At 41.2% G+C, this 14,933-nt stretch overlaps 1 protein-coding gene across 4 annotated transcripts in view; it reads right to left on the reverse strand.

Annotated features, from left to right (window-relative positions):
* Nucleotides 1–12,692, reverse strand: part of LOC136884349 (uncharacterized) — a 164,352-nt gene extending 151,660 nt beyond the window's left edge. For 3 of the 4 annotated variants that reach the window (XM_067156466.2, XM_067156465.2, XM_067156463.2), the window contains exon 1: nucleotides 5,284–5,455. The gene's annotated coding sequence lies outside the window, so the exon portion shown is untranslated. Of the gene's footprint in view, nucleotides 1–5,283; nucleotides 5,456–12,569 lie in introns of those variants that run through there. The other variant, XM_068229931.1, reaches the window with a different exon arrangement.
* Between the last annotated feature and the right edge of the window lie 2,241 nt (nucleotides 12,693–14,933).

The following is a 14,933-nucleotide window of genomic DNA, read 5'->3' on the forward strand; positions in this document are numbered from 1 at the left end:
CCCTAAATCAGGAAACTTGGCAGGTGTGGTATCGTATTGTATAGGCTGAGAACTGCCTGCTACATATCAAGCCTCGCATTACTTCACCTGGCAGGGGTGCGGTTGAAGTGCTCAAGGGTACAGAGGTTCGAATCCCAAGCAAGTAATTTTTATTTTTTCCTGCCGATTGTCTGGGATGTAGTGAGGTTGCATACTTAATAGTTTCCACAGACTGATTTGTTTATTTGGCCCTGTAAAGGACCTGGTAACATGGTATAGGGTATGGACCTGGGTTGGACGAGGATGAGAGGTTATGGTCTGTGAGTAAGACAGAGGCAACCAGTTAGCTAAGTTGTAAGTTATTCCAGGCTTCGTAACAGACATCTAGGGCAAAGTGTGCCCCATTGGAACGATAACATTCAATGGCAGGTAAATATGTAAGTCCGTGAACTCCCCGCCTTCGAGGCAAGTCACAACACAAAGCTTATTCATTATTCACTGCCTTGTGATGTATTACAGCAACGAGTACCTATGTGGATTTGTTTATCAGCTATGGATAAGCTGGACAGAATGCATACTAGGCACGATGCATGCATCAAGAACGCTATCCAGATAGACGACAACCGACAGGCATGGCATTTCGGAGTGTGGAAGGACGTCTGCAGGCTGTCCCTGGGAAGGACCCGGCCTGTTCGCGATTATCCTGTCACACCTGCTCATAATGCAGAAGTTGTTCTGGACGCTATCCAGGATAACCCTCACACTAGCATACAGGCCACTGCACAGAAGAGTGGTGGTGGTGATCATTGTTTTAAGAGGAAGTACACTGGTCAACCATCCTCTATTAACACTAACCGGAAGGGAAAAAAAATGGAAGGGATCGGACACTTTGAAAAATGAAGGTACCGGCCAAAAGGGCCACAAAGGACATGCAAATGAAAGAATCCCTAGGTTTCGAATGCTCTAATAGTTGGGGTCGGAAAAGAGCAAGAGTTAACCAAGGGAGGTCGGGTAGGATAGATGAAACTGAGAAGCCTGGCACAAGTGAAAGCAATGCCAGCACTCAGCTAAGGCCCCCGTGGTCACCAACCCATGCTCCCAAGTTAGGAGCCCCTGGGGCACAGGAGACAAACATCATACGGATGCCTGTTATGAGGATATTGCATGCCCAGTGGTTTCATCTGTACCGTCTGCACTTACACCAGGAGCTTCATGGTCATGATTTCAAAGCCCAGGTGGCGTTCTGTTAACAGACGCTACAACATGTAGCTTTTTTTTTTTTTGTCACCATCTTATTCAAGAACAAAACGAGTTCTAAAACCCACTGGGTACAACAGGCAGCTTTTCAGGTAGGCCTACAGTGGGGAGTGAACGTGTGGTGTGGCATTACAGCTGATCACCTCACTGGTACCCCATTACATTGAGAGCCATCTGATGGAAGAAAGCTATCTGCAATTTCTCCAAGATGAACTACCACCACTGTTAGAACACGTCCCACTCCATGCTCGCTGCAGGATGTTGCTTCAACACGACAGAGCTCCACCTCACACAGCGGTGATCGCCCGGAACACCTCCATGCAACGTATCGTAATAACTGGATAGGAAGGAGAAGACCTGTTCCCTGACCCGCCACATCATCCGATCTAACGCCCCTGGATTTTTTACCATGGGGCAATGTAAAACAAATAGTGTATGCACAGGTGCCAGCAAATCCTGGTCACCTTAGTCAGCTCATCCCCGACGCGTACCAATCCTTTATGCCGAAGATGTTGCAATATGCCAGGTGGTCGTTAAAACACCTTGCACAGGTCAGTATCGACCATGGAGGTTGTCAGTTCGAACACATGGTGCATTAAACGATGTAGGTAAATGAAATTTTGTCACATTTCGTAGTCTCTTCCAAACCACCTCCATACCATATACCACAATACCAACAACCCTTTTCAGAGGAAAACAAACATAACTGTCTGTGGAAACTATCAAGTATGCAACTTTGCCAAATCCCAGGCAATTGACGGTACAATAAAATCGCTTGCATGGGATCTGAACCTCCGTACCTTCAAGCACTGTCCACTATCACACCTCCAACAGTGTCCCTGCCGGGTGAGCTATTGAGAGGCTTGACGTGCAGCTGGCAGTCCCTATAAAATACCTGTTCCCGGACTGTTTGTGCACCTCCTGTTGTAATGTACGTGCGCTCATTTTATGGGTAAATTATGGTTACCCATAATGGATTATTAGTGCTGCTCATGATTCCTGCTGTCTTCTAATCCATAACCACATATCTCACATTACACTAGTTTAGGGAGAGGGACTGATGCATTTCAGAATTGCAGTTTTTTTTTTTTTTTTTTTTGCTATTTGCTTTACGTCGCACCGACACAGATATGTCTTATGGCGACGATGGTATAGGAGAGGCTTAGGAAGTAGAAGGAAGCGGCCGTGGCCTTAATTAAGGTACAGCCCCGGCATTTGCCTGGTGTGAAAATGGGAAACCACGGAAAACCATCTTCAGGGCTGCTGACAGTGGGGCTCGAACCCACTATCTCCCGATTACTGGAAACTAACCGCACTTAAGCGACTGCAGCTATCGAGCTCGGTAAATTGTAGTATACACAGCAGGTTGCATAAAACAAGATCGCAAGAGGCAGGTGAACCACCCAGCATATTTATAATCCCTGACACTTTTGTAAAAGTTCTCATGTAAATCCAGTGTTGAGACTTGGAAAACACATTTAACAAGAGTGTGTTCATTCCTTTTTGCAGAAACTGTCTAAACCATGAAGTGTTAAAATATAATTTTACTGAAATAAAAGCCTACATGATTTTTCATCTCAGTCAAAAAGTGAATCAATAGCACTTTACCAATTAGGGGTGCATGTTCAGGAATGAGAAAATCATGCAAAAATGATTTAAAGAGAAACCTGAAGCAGCAGTGAGAAGAAATCCTTCCTTTGTGCTTAATGCTTGCCTGCCACTAGAAGTATACTTATAAAGAAAAAGAAAAATGCAGAATATGTCAAACTGGGAAATGCAACCATTTTCTGTGTTCCTATTGGCCGCAGCAGTTTGCTATTGCCTCCGATAGAGCTCGCATCATGTGTGGCAACAGAGCGGGCACATTCTGCTAAAATAACGAAATAACAAAACAGTGAAGACATGTGCATGTGCCGGATGTAACAGTGACATGAATGTATATATCATAGAAGTATAGGAGTGAATTTCACCAGGGTTTTTTTTTTTTTTTTTGGCGGATCTATAGTCTTGTCTCTAGCCAATACTGTCGCAAGGGTTACTACTGTAGAAGCCTGTGGGCCACTTCACTGCTTTAACCTGGAGGCTTGCATGCCCAGATCCCCTTTGCTTGCGCCCCAGACCAATGGACCTGTCACTGGCGAATAATCAAACTAGACCAACAGCCTTGTCACAAGCCACGCCTAAGTTGGCAACCTTGTGTAATGTGTTATGACGCTGTGCGAGCCACATCATGTTGGATTCCTTTAGTAAAATTTAACCTATGAATCTAACTAGGCCTACCCTTTTCTGTAATTTGAATAACATGTCTGTTCCGCTCCTCTCTATATTTCAATGTATGACCAACCTTCATTCTATATCACTAAAGGGATATGTATGAAGTGAGATGAACCTTCGTAGAGAGCTTTTACGACTGGATGCCCTTCCTGATGTCAACCTCATCAGAGAAGTTAATGAGACAAAATGATAGTATGATATGACAGTAGGAAGGGAGTCGGTGAAAGCTGGTGCCGGCATGTAGCCTACCCTTGTCAGAAGTGTACCAAGGGGTTTGCTCCAGGTTTAACATCCCCATCTAATGGATGAATCACCATCAACAGCATCATATGCCCTCACTCCATATGAACACTGCAGAAGTTTGTAATTGAACCCAGGCCTTTAGTATGCAAACTAGTAATTAGAAATTGTATACTACCACCTCTCTTACCCTGTCGGCCAACACTCTTATGGTGAAAATTTTCAGCCAACAGGACTCCAACCGGCTAACCACAGAGTCAGACCATACAGACTTGATGCTATAACGACCATGGCCATGAGGAGGACTCCTATTTCAATATCATATGATAAATGACAATGTATAACTAACCACTGCATATTACAGTTTGTGGTCAGTGATTATGTAATTAGAAATTCCTTTTAAAATGAAGGATTTCCTATACATATTTCACTTATATGTCCTTCCCATGTTACATTACTATTTATGCCTACTGTCATACACAAAATTTTGGCTGAGGTTACTTGATGAACGTTTTCACAATCACAGGTAAGGTTTACTTCTACACTGTGTTCTTTACTATTACACAGCAAGTTTTTGAAGGATGTACTCTGAAGCCTTTATCTTTGTAGCACTTATTCAAGTGACTGACATAGGCCTATACAGAGTTTTATCAGGTAAACTAGAAATATTTGAATCTTATGCTGAAACTGAATCATCATCAGCATATAGAATAACTGTGCTGTGTTCTGGTCGTAGTATATCATTGACCCAAAGAATGAAAAGATGAGGACCAAGAAGAGAACCCTGGGGTGTGCCTTCAACTAGACATAGGATTGATCAAAATTTATAATAGGCCTACTACTTTTCACTTTAAGAAAAGTTATTCAAATATGATTTTTATAAATTTAGTATTAAGATTAAGCATGCATTATTACTAAAAGGAATTATAAAATGAAAGGACTGAAGATGACAGATTCTTTCTGCTAATATTTTATCAACCCACATATCATAAGGAAAATATTTCCTTTTGTTTTGCAGTTCACTATACATCTTGACTCACCCCACACCGAAATTAAAATGGATAAGTAATGAAAAAATTATGTCCCTTTGCGACACCACTAGCAATACAAAATACCAAAATCGAGATGCACAAGCCTACTACAGCACTGCTTGTCCTCAACTAAACAATAATGCAGTACAAAGCTATCTCAAATAAAATTATCATTAAAAGTTATAATATGCGCTCTACAGAATCAGACACCAAACTATACTATATTGCAGCAACTGGATATAATTTCCTGAAATTACGTTGAACAGAAGACGCACTTAACCTTGCTTTATTTTCAGTGTCAAATATGATACAACTTGCAGAGTCTTCCAGACAGCAAGATTTTTATTTTAGCCGCTAAATTCACAGAAAGGCGGCTACATTGCAAAGCGGCTATGATATTTACCATATCAACTATACAAAGAAACTTACGAACGTCAGCAAATTGGCATTCTGTTAGCCATGATTCAATGGCACCACTCCACAAACCAAGTTTTGAACTTACCGAAGCAAAAGCATCAATAGCAACCGTCTATGCAACTCTCTGTCACCTGCTACATCACTAGTTCGAACATATGTGGCATTTTTATCAATTAACAGATTCAGCATGTGAAATTAACGCCATGAAAATCAACAAAGCAAAGACTTTTAACGCTTCTGAACTTGCTGTGACCCGATTGCAGTAGTATAGTACACAATGTATCCTAGTAGTAACATCAATTCATAGATGGCACCACACACGATAAACCAACGAAAACCATCTCTCGAAACACCACACCCGATAAACCAACGAAAACCAGCTCTCGAAACAAAATTTATTAAAGGTAACAGTATCAAAGACAAACCATTTTACTCGTACTTCTATTTATTCAAATTCACAAATAATTACAAAATGTACAAGACCTGGTAATCGTGTTTTGTTCCTTAAAACAACGTCCATGCAAACCTCATCAACACAACCAGAAAAATGTCAAAATATCTCCAAAATACTTCTACACGTTTTCGAAAATAAGAAGCAGTACGAACGTTCGAGGATATCACGGTCACTAATTGGATTTCTGATTATGAGAGCAGGTTGGCATCCAGGAGTAAAGGGGACTCGGCCGTAACGGCCAAGAGAAGCAAAAGCGAGATTCACGATCCTCAAATTTTTATAAAGCATATCATTTTGGAAATGTTGAAGCCTTTACTTTTTAAATAAAGTAGTGTTGCTAATAATAACACCGGTACCGGTAATAATAAAAAATTTGTTAAACACAAAAGGCACTTCGACTACTTTCTCAGAAAATGAATTTCGTAACTAATGAATGCAAAATGGGATGAATATTATTTACTTTTCGTGTTTTAAAATTTTTTACTCAGAATAAGCCGGTGGCCACCAATCATTTCTTTAGTCGGCCCTGATTTTTTTCCTGAGGTCGGGTCATCAGATGTATCTTGGATCACTAACAAAGAGGATAAAATAGATCACTACTCTATGTCCTAGTCATCATCTGGCAAAGCAAGCAAGTGGTAGTAGGCCAAGTAAAACAGTTGCATGTCGGTAGATTTACTTGCATGTAAAAGAACTCCTGCGGGACAACATTCCGGCACTTCGAGGTCTCCGAAAATGGTAAGAAAGTAGCTCGTGGGACGTAAAACTATAACATAATTATTAAAACAGTCACATTGATCAATAGGACCCGCTACCACGTCGACAAAAACTAGGTCATTACAAACCAAAAACGTACTGGAACATGCGTCGAAACCTGGTCCCGACATTTGTTTATGTGCATTTGATTTTAATGTTAGAATTTTATTAAACTAGTCGAAGTGTTTACCGATATCGAGGACTGGAGCAGAAATTCAGAACAAAACAATAAATGAAAGGAGAGCCGAAAGGGTTGAACGCCTGGAAATATTCCATCATTCGTGATGAGACATGCTGTATTTTCAGATCAGCCTGATGCCATCCTTCATCTACTGTATGTGCAGTCTTGGGCCCTGAACGATGTTGCTAAACGTTTTCACTGTCATAGATAGGACTTGCGTGTGAAACATCCCTGAAAGTCTCTTGGAGACCATTCCACATTTCAATGAGAGCATGAGTATGTCATTTACAATATACAGCTTCCTTTTTTTTACTTATGGACCGAACGATCCAGACTTTTAAAACAGTGAAAAGGGGGCAAACGTACACATTTGTACGTTGAAGAATTTGCCGGCATGGCTGTATAACACTGAGCGGTTATTGTCAATAGAACATAGCCATCTGCCTGTTGCGTCGGCGTAACAACGTTCATTTAGGAAGGCGTAAGATGTGCCATAGTAGGTAGCATTTTCCGTTTGAACAGTTACACGCTAACACCATAGCATGAGTACATCGCGGGGTGTTCGTCACTGTTTACCTTTCTGCACAGCTAAAGATCCAAGCAGATGTCGTTTCCAAACTGAAGGCACATTGGTCGGAATGGAATACAGTTAACTTTGCTGGAATGGTCTATATTTGCACTTACCATTTTGACTAATTTCTCGGCCACTTTTGCGACATCACTTTTACTCTGACATCCCAGTTAGGAAAGCAAATTTTTCACAAGTCAATTTAGTGTTTCTAAGTTAATATAGCGGACCTGTATACGTATTAAAACCCTCGCAGCTAAATTCTACAGGAACTGTTTAATACTGCACTGCCTTGAACATGAAGGTGATCATCATTGGCGTCGTTCAATTCCTTCACATCAGTTTTTTTTACAATGGAAAATGATTGTCTCCGAACATGGGCGCCCGCAGGATCTTTTCCAGGGGAGGGCACATTAACAATTTTCTTGGAATATAAAAACCAATATAACATCAGCAACATTAAATTCTTTACAGAAACTTCCAGTTATAACATATGCTAGATGACTGTCAGTAATTTCAGTTTATGAAATAATCTGGTATGATATTAAACAATTGAACATCAACATCTTTAGAATTCCAGGGGGGGCAAGTGCCCCCCTTGCCCCCCCTTGCGGGCGCCCATGTCTCCGAAAGCATCTTGTTTTGGTCAGTTTGCTCTATCCGCAAGACTGTGCCGTTTTACTTCCTGAGACCATGTCAAACTGAAGATATTAATTTCTTCCTCTTTTTCATAATGTACTGTAACAGTCTTTTGCATATAATATATGCAAATATACAGATCTCTTGTTATGGGCGCCCAAAGAATAGTTTGTAAGGGCGGGGCTAGACCAGGGGTATGTAGTATTTTTAACCTTTTGGAAGATGAATGGCGACTTGTATTCCACGGTAGAATCCCACACACAGTATCCCCGACCACCTCTACGTAATACCGATTTTTAAATCATTTTCTTGAAAGAAAAACACCTGACTATATTAGATTTTTTCTTTCCCTGAGGGCTAGGGGGTGGGAGGCGCGTCCCCACCTTGCCCCCAGGCATGGGCGCTCATGTCTCTTGTAGAATTTTATTGTACTTCATCTACCAGTGAATCGATGCTATTTCACCCTCTTCTTGTGTAACTTCGGATACGTCATGTATAACCCGAAGATCTGAAGTTGTACTCGTAGTCACGCCCAGAACTGAAATTGCCAAGATTGAAAAGGACGTGTCCCTTGTACAATCACCGTACTGTATTCTCCTCTTCACTATTTATAACACTTTTAGAGGTGCAGAGGAACGGTTTTTTATTTCCCTACATAAAGAGTCTTTATATCCGTGCCAATACAAATGTGTGTTGTAACTATCTGCGAAACTGTTTAAAATGAAATTAATGGCGGAGATGTCATTTTCCTTAGAAATTAGAGAGAAATTCAGGTCCTAATTTCTAGTTATATAAAAGAAGCGAAACGGTCTTGACATAGATCAAGAATTGAGGTGTGGAAAATTGGGAATTCCGCATTCTGTAACCTTGACACTCATTATGTTGCATGCCAAACGAACCTTACAGCCAAGTATCTCTCCAGAAATTATAGCCACGTTTCTAATTTCTCGAGTTACTGAGAAGGAATTGAATCCACGTCCTTCCGGGCGAACTACCATGGAACTACTAAACACTTCTTTACCGCCTTGACAACGCCGACGTGGAACACTGAACAATGTAGCCAACCAAAAGCACATTAGAGCACTTAAACAAAACACAAAATCATTAACACACCACTTACATGACAGAGGACACTAACTCGCAGACATCAACACAAGCATGAAAACTCTCCACTATTAATATTCAAAAAGAAAAAGAATCGCTTTTGCATATACGATGACTCAAAACACTAACTTTCTCATTGAAATGAGTGTCCGAGGACATGTTCGGCTCGCCAGGTGCAGTTCTTTTGATTTGACTCCCAAAGGCGACCTGCGCGTAGTGATGAGGATGAAATGATGATGAAGACGACACATACGACTCATACACCCAGCCCCCGTGCCAGCGAAATTAACCAATGATGGTTAAAATTCCCGAACCTGAAGGGAATCGAACCCGGGACCCCCGCGACCAAAGGCCAGCACGCTAACCATTTAGCCATGGAGCCGGACACTTTCTTAGTGAGCATACATAAGTCAAATCTCATGCGCTGTATGGATACATTATATAGAAATGAACTTTAAACGCAGAAGAGGTAGTTGGATTTTTTGAAAGGTAGAGAAAAGTTCATTCGGCATTCTATATTGTACAATGTCTGCATGTAAAATATCTCTTGTGATACGAAATTAATTAAAACTCAACCGTAGATTGAGTCTCAAGGGCGCCCATGCCCGGGGGCAAGGGGTGGCCGCGGAGCCCCTCTAGCTCTCAGGGAAAGGTAAAAACCGAATGTAGTACGGTGTTTTTCTTTCAAGAAAATTATTTAGAAGTCGGTATTACGTAGAAGTGGTAGTACCGCCCCTACCAACAGGCAAGGGAAACCGTGGGTGTTATTCTCCCGCGGAATACAAGGCGCCATTCGTTTTCTAAAATATAAAAAACCGAGCTCGATAGCTGCAGTCACTTAAGTGTGGCCAGTATCCAGTATTCAGGAGATAGTAGGTTCGAACCCCACTAGCGGCAGCCCTGAAAATGGTTTTCCGTGGTTTCCCATTTTCACACCAGGAACCTCCAAATTGACCGTAGGTAGACAAAATGGAGACAAATAAAAAAAATATTTGCAACACTGTAGCTGGGGCATACGATTATTATTATTATTATTATTATTATTATTATTATTATTATTATTATTATTATTATTATTAAGCCAATCTATGACCTGATGATCCGAACAACATTATTATCATCATCATTAGTATTTATAAAGGACAGGAAACATCAATGTTATTGTCTCGAGTGGCAGTTCCTCAACATGGCCAACGCCAAAGAGAATGTGTAGCCAACACTACAGTACAAAGGCGTCACGGGGTTAATAGCCTTACCTCAGCCGAGAAAAAGCAAAATCCTTTAAGAAATCACAATTTCTTAGAAATGAAACGAAATGTGATACAACCTCATTAGACAAATAAGTGTAAAGAATCAAATTAGCATAAACAAGATACCGAGAAGAAAACAAGAACTGCAAAGTAAACCACATAGAACCTGGAAGGCTGCTTGCCAACAGAAACACTTTCAACTGTGAGGTATTAATGTATTTCAATTGCCAGTCTAATGTGAGCACCTAATCTCTTTAAAAAAATCTACATGTTGTTACCGTGACTAACTGAACTTGATAAAAGAAAAGCTAATGAACGAACGGAGAGGTCTAATCCTAAGAGTTGTTTATAAAAGAGTTAAACCAAAACTTCAATTAGTCAAGTTGGCCGCAATGTTAATCAGTATCGATACCACTCTAGCGCTCTTTGCAGCAAACCATCGCCCTCTACTATGACTGCGCTAATACGCCTTCTCATTCGCCCACTCACACATGTAAACGAGCGAACACGTCATAGTTACCAGTTCAGGCGCTTGGAGCGCTGGGAAGCTGGTATTAGTCTTCTTGACGAGACACGCTTAATGGTGTAATTTGAGCCTGAGTTTACCTTATTTGATTTGTTTCTTTGATCGTGAACCAATTTAATATTTACTGTATGTACATAATACTGTTTACTACTGTGTGCCTTAATGTAAGATGAAAAGCAGATCGGCAAGTAGGATTTCGTTTCATGAATTTACTTTCAACGAGTAATGTCATAAATGGCTACATGTTACTTCAAAAAGGAATTTCTCACCGAATTTCAATTCGAGATAATCGAAACGATATGTTTGCCACACCGAATAAATCCACACTTTCACGGTACGTAGGAGATCCAGCAGCATTTTTCTTCTTTAAGAGGTTCTTAGGTAGAGAGCTACATACGTTAACACTCACAACAATAAAGGAAGTCCAAGACCGAGCTCGATAGCTGCAGTCGCTAAAGTGCGGCCAGTATCCAGTATTCGGGAGATAGTGAGTTCGAACCCCACTGTCGGCATCCCTAAAGATGTTTCTCCATGGTTTCCCATTTTCACACCAGGCAAATGCTGGGGTTGTACCTTAATTAAGGCCACGGCTGCTTCCCTCCACTCCTAGCCCTTTCCTATCCCATCGTCGCCATAAGACCTATCTGTGTCGGTGCGACGTAAAAGCAAATTGCAAAGGAAATCGAGGCTTGCGTTTTTTTAGTGTTGCGCATTGTGAGTGACGATCATAAGACTAATGTTAGCATGATAACAAGAATATCTTCTTCGAAAGACATTGAACCGAAGATCTGTCATCCTGTTGATAGTGAAATGCCTCTTTTTGCTTTCGACCAATAGCACATTCTGAAAAAGTAAGAAATTCTTTACTAAAAATTCTATGTTTGATGGTTCCCAGGATATAGGCTCTAAATGGTGATTTTATCAAAAACTGTATCAGATACAATCAAATGAAACTGTGAAACCGGTTCCATTTTCTTACACCCAAAAACATCGAGCCGTCTAAATTTAAGAAAATGAACGTGTGGCGCGTGAAAGATACTGCATTTTCGCGACTGAAGTAATAACAGCCCTAGAATATCTAAACGACCATTCGTATACAGATATGCAGGAATTTTTAATGCAGGTACCACTGTTAAATGTGTTATCAGTAAAAGCAATTATTCGACATACATGTCAGTAGCACACGTAGCAACATTGCAGCCGGACACGACGCTTGATTTTTTTTTTTTTTGACGAGACCAAGGTGTTCAACAGTACTAATGGACTTGATTTATAACAGAGATTAAAACAGCAGGCTTCAGTACCCATCTGATTTGCCACAGTGAATTTCGAAATTTATTCATGATTTTATATTGAAAGTACAAACATTTGTGCATAAAAATCCTGTTGCATCTATGAGTGACTATTTAGTGCCTGTGTTGCGTAATTTTCCTAACTTCAGGGTTGTCCTTAAATCGGACATTCACAGTTACTGAGTGAAGTTATTTGGGAGTGTGCTATTCCTGTATTCTTAAATAGCATAGCCACATACATACAGAGATCTTTTTAAACGCGACAGCGCGAAACACTTAAAACAGAAAAGTGTGTGAAATTATTTATTTTCTACAGTATTTATTACAGCTACCGGTAACATTATTTTGTACGGTTTTTCCGCTGCGGAGGGATACGTTCTTCACTGAATTTCTTTATTAAGGTGTAAGGCGTGATTCAAATATGTTTATCGAGTGATTGACTATTATTTAAACAGAAATATGCAAAATACCTACTTAACGTGAGATACCAGCGAAGCAGAGCTCGGCGGTAAAAACGGGAACTAGGCCCATATCGCTCTTTGGGAAGGCGTATTAGCGCAGTTATTGTAGAGGGCGATGCAGCAAACAAACATCATACTACCTTGACGTCATACAGTTCCAAATACAGTTTTTCTTATTATGATCCTTGGTTGTTTCGCCCCTCCGTAACTATGGCAACGTCCCAGCTAGTTGAATTCCACATACAGAACGCGTTGTCTCTGCAGTACAGGCACTGAAAACACACAAGGATGGAAGTAGGATATTTTGCTATATTGGGAATTAAAATGTTATTGCGCATTGAGATAAGAAAGAGCTAAGTTATCCCAGAACAATGCAGGCTAGGTATTGCATCCCTACATGGTAGAAGGAACCGAATCATTCTCTATTTACAGTTGAGTTAGGGGTTTGAAAATCAATTTAATTTCATCATCCACTATTTACGATAATCGCCGGCCTCTCACCGCTGTGTTCCGTGGTTCAAATGCCGGTCCCTCCATGTGAGATTTGTGCTGGACGAAGCGGAGGCGGGACAGGCTTTTCTCCGGGTACTCCGGTTTTCCCTGCCATCTTTTATTCCAGCAACACTCTCTAATATTTCATTTCATTAATCATGCATTAATCATTGCCCCAGAGGAGTGCGACAGGCTTTGGCAGCCGGCACAATTTCCATCCTCGCCGCTATAACGGGGCTTCATTCATTCCATTCCTGACCCGGTCAAATGACTGGAAACAGGCTGTGGATTTTCATTTTTTTTCACTATTTACGACAATGAATGTAAACATCAGTGGCGTATGCTGGGATAAGACGTCGGCTACCACTAGGCGTAGGTTACTACCTTTTCGATTATTGGTTTAACGGAGAAGCCTGCTGTGTTGTCAAGGCTGCTTCACAAAGCCACTGCCCCGGCCTCTGGCACTTCCAATACTCAACACCTGATCAGCGGAGATGGTAGCCTAAGGTTTAGCAAATTAAAGTCCGGCTTTCTGGCTAAATGGATAAAATGCTTGCCTTTAGTCCGATGGCCCGGTTCAATTTTCACAATCAACCCCCTCATACTGTTAATTCCCCTGGCTTGAGGACTGGGTGTTTATGACTTCTTCGCCATTCATTTTATCCTCATTAGGTCACCACCAATCCTATACAGATGCCATGCACTATTATTATTAAACACAATTTTGAATTTTATAGCGGTCGTACCCATTGTTCACTGGCTAATTAGCTTCCTCGAGAGATCAGTGGTGGTGTCCGATCCATGAACACGGGTTCGATTACAACCAACAAAGAGGACACAGCATCTGAAAGATTGCATTTCATTTTTAGCAGATCTTCCTATAAAAAGAAAACTAGATTACTACTATAAAAGCAACCCTGCAGTGTTTTTCTACAAAAATGTAGAAGTAAACGGGACTGAAATACCAGCAATCTTATCTATATAATTAAGTCAGAAGTATGAGGTGAGGAAGTATATACGATGAGGAACGCATGGTTAATAGAGGACGAGCTCGACTGTGGAAGTGAAAGGACATACGTGCATCTCCCTCCGCTCTCTCCTCTCAACGGCTGCGGGTAGTGCTATGCTCTGCTCGCCCAACTACGAGACCTCTAAAGGGCCCCATACACGCGCAGACTTAGTCGGAGGTAAGTCTGCGCAAACCAGTCTCATCAGACATGTCTCTGTGTGTATGGCCGATAAGTCTGCCGACAAAAAGTCTGCAGGCAAGTCTCTGACATTCTGGCGCTGTTTGAATTCAGCTGGAGACTTTGCGACGAAAGCGCTATCTCAGAGTTGCGGCAATAAATGTAAACGTGATAACCTACAAATATGAAAACTGAAATCATTTCTTGCGCGTCTTCTTTGTGCAGAGCGCTACATTATGGCCAAACAACAACTCATCCTCTATACCGACTATCTAATTAATTTCAATCCGTATATATTTTTCAACTATCTGAAGTGCATAATCTTAAACAGAAAACAGCTGAGCGCGTCGTATTCAACCTCCTCGGTAAATAATCATTTAGTCTGAGCGTGTGTGGGCAACTGCATACTTCCGACTTACCTCCCAGAGGCAAGTCTGTGCAGGTAAGTATTCCAGAAGTCTGCGCGTGTATGGGGCCCTTTAGACCTTCGAGATGGACACACACTCGTCCCAACCGGCTACCACTTCTCGGTTCCTAGTAGAGATGGGCACTATCGACTGAAAACCGCTATCGACTAGTCGGGCGATAGTCCCTTCGAACTATCGACTAAATAGTCGAATGTTTTCAGTCGAACAAAAGTATTCATTACTTCCTGTCGAGAAGACTGAACAGTCGAATGATTTCAGTCGAATGAAAGTATTCATATAACGCAACTAGTCAGTCCATGAAAAAAATTCGAATGTTTCCAGTCGAAACTCTCCGTATCAAAAGTGGAGAGCCGTACTTTTACGTATTCGCCTCATTTTAACGCAGTTTACCAATAAT

Source organism: Anabrus simplex, chromosome 12, assembly GCF_040414725.1.
Source record: "Anabrus simplex isolate iqAnaSimp1 chromosome 12, ASM4041472v1, whole genome shotgun sequence".
NCBI lineage: Eukaryota > Metazoa > Arthropoda > Insecta > Orthoptera > Tettigoniidae > Anabrus > Anabrus simplex.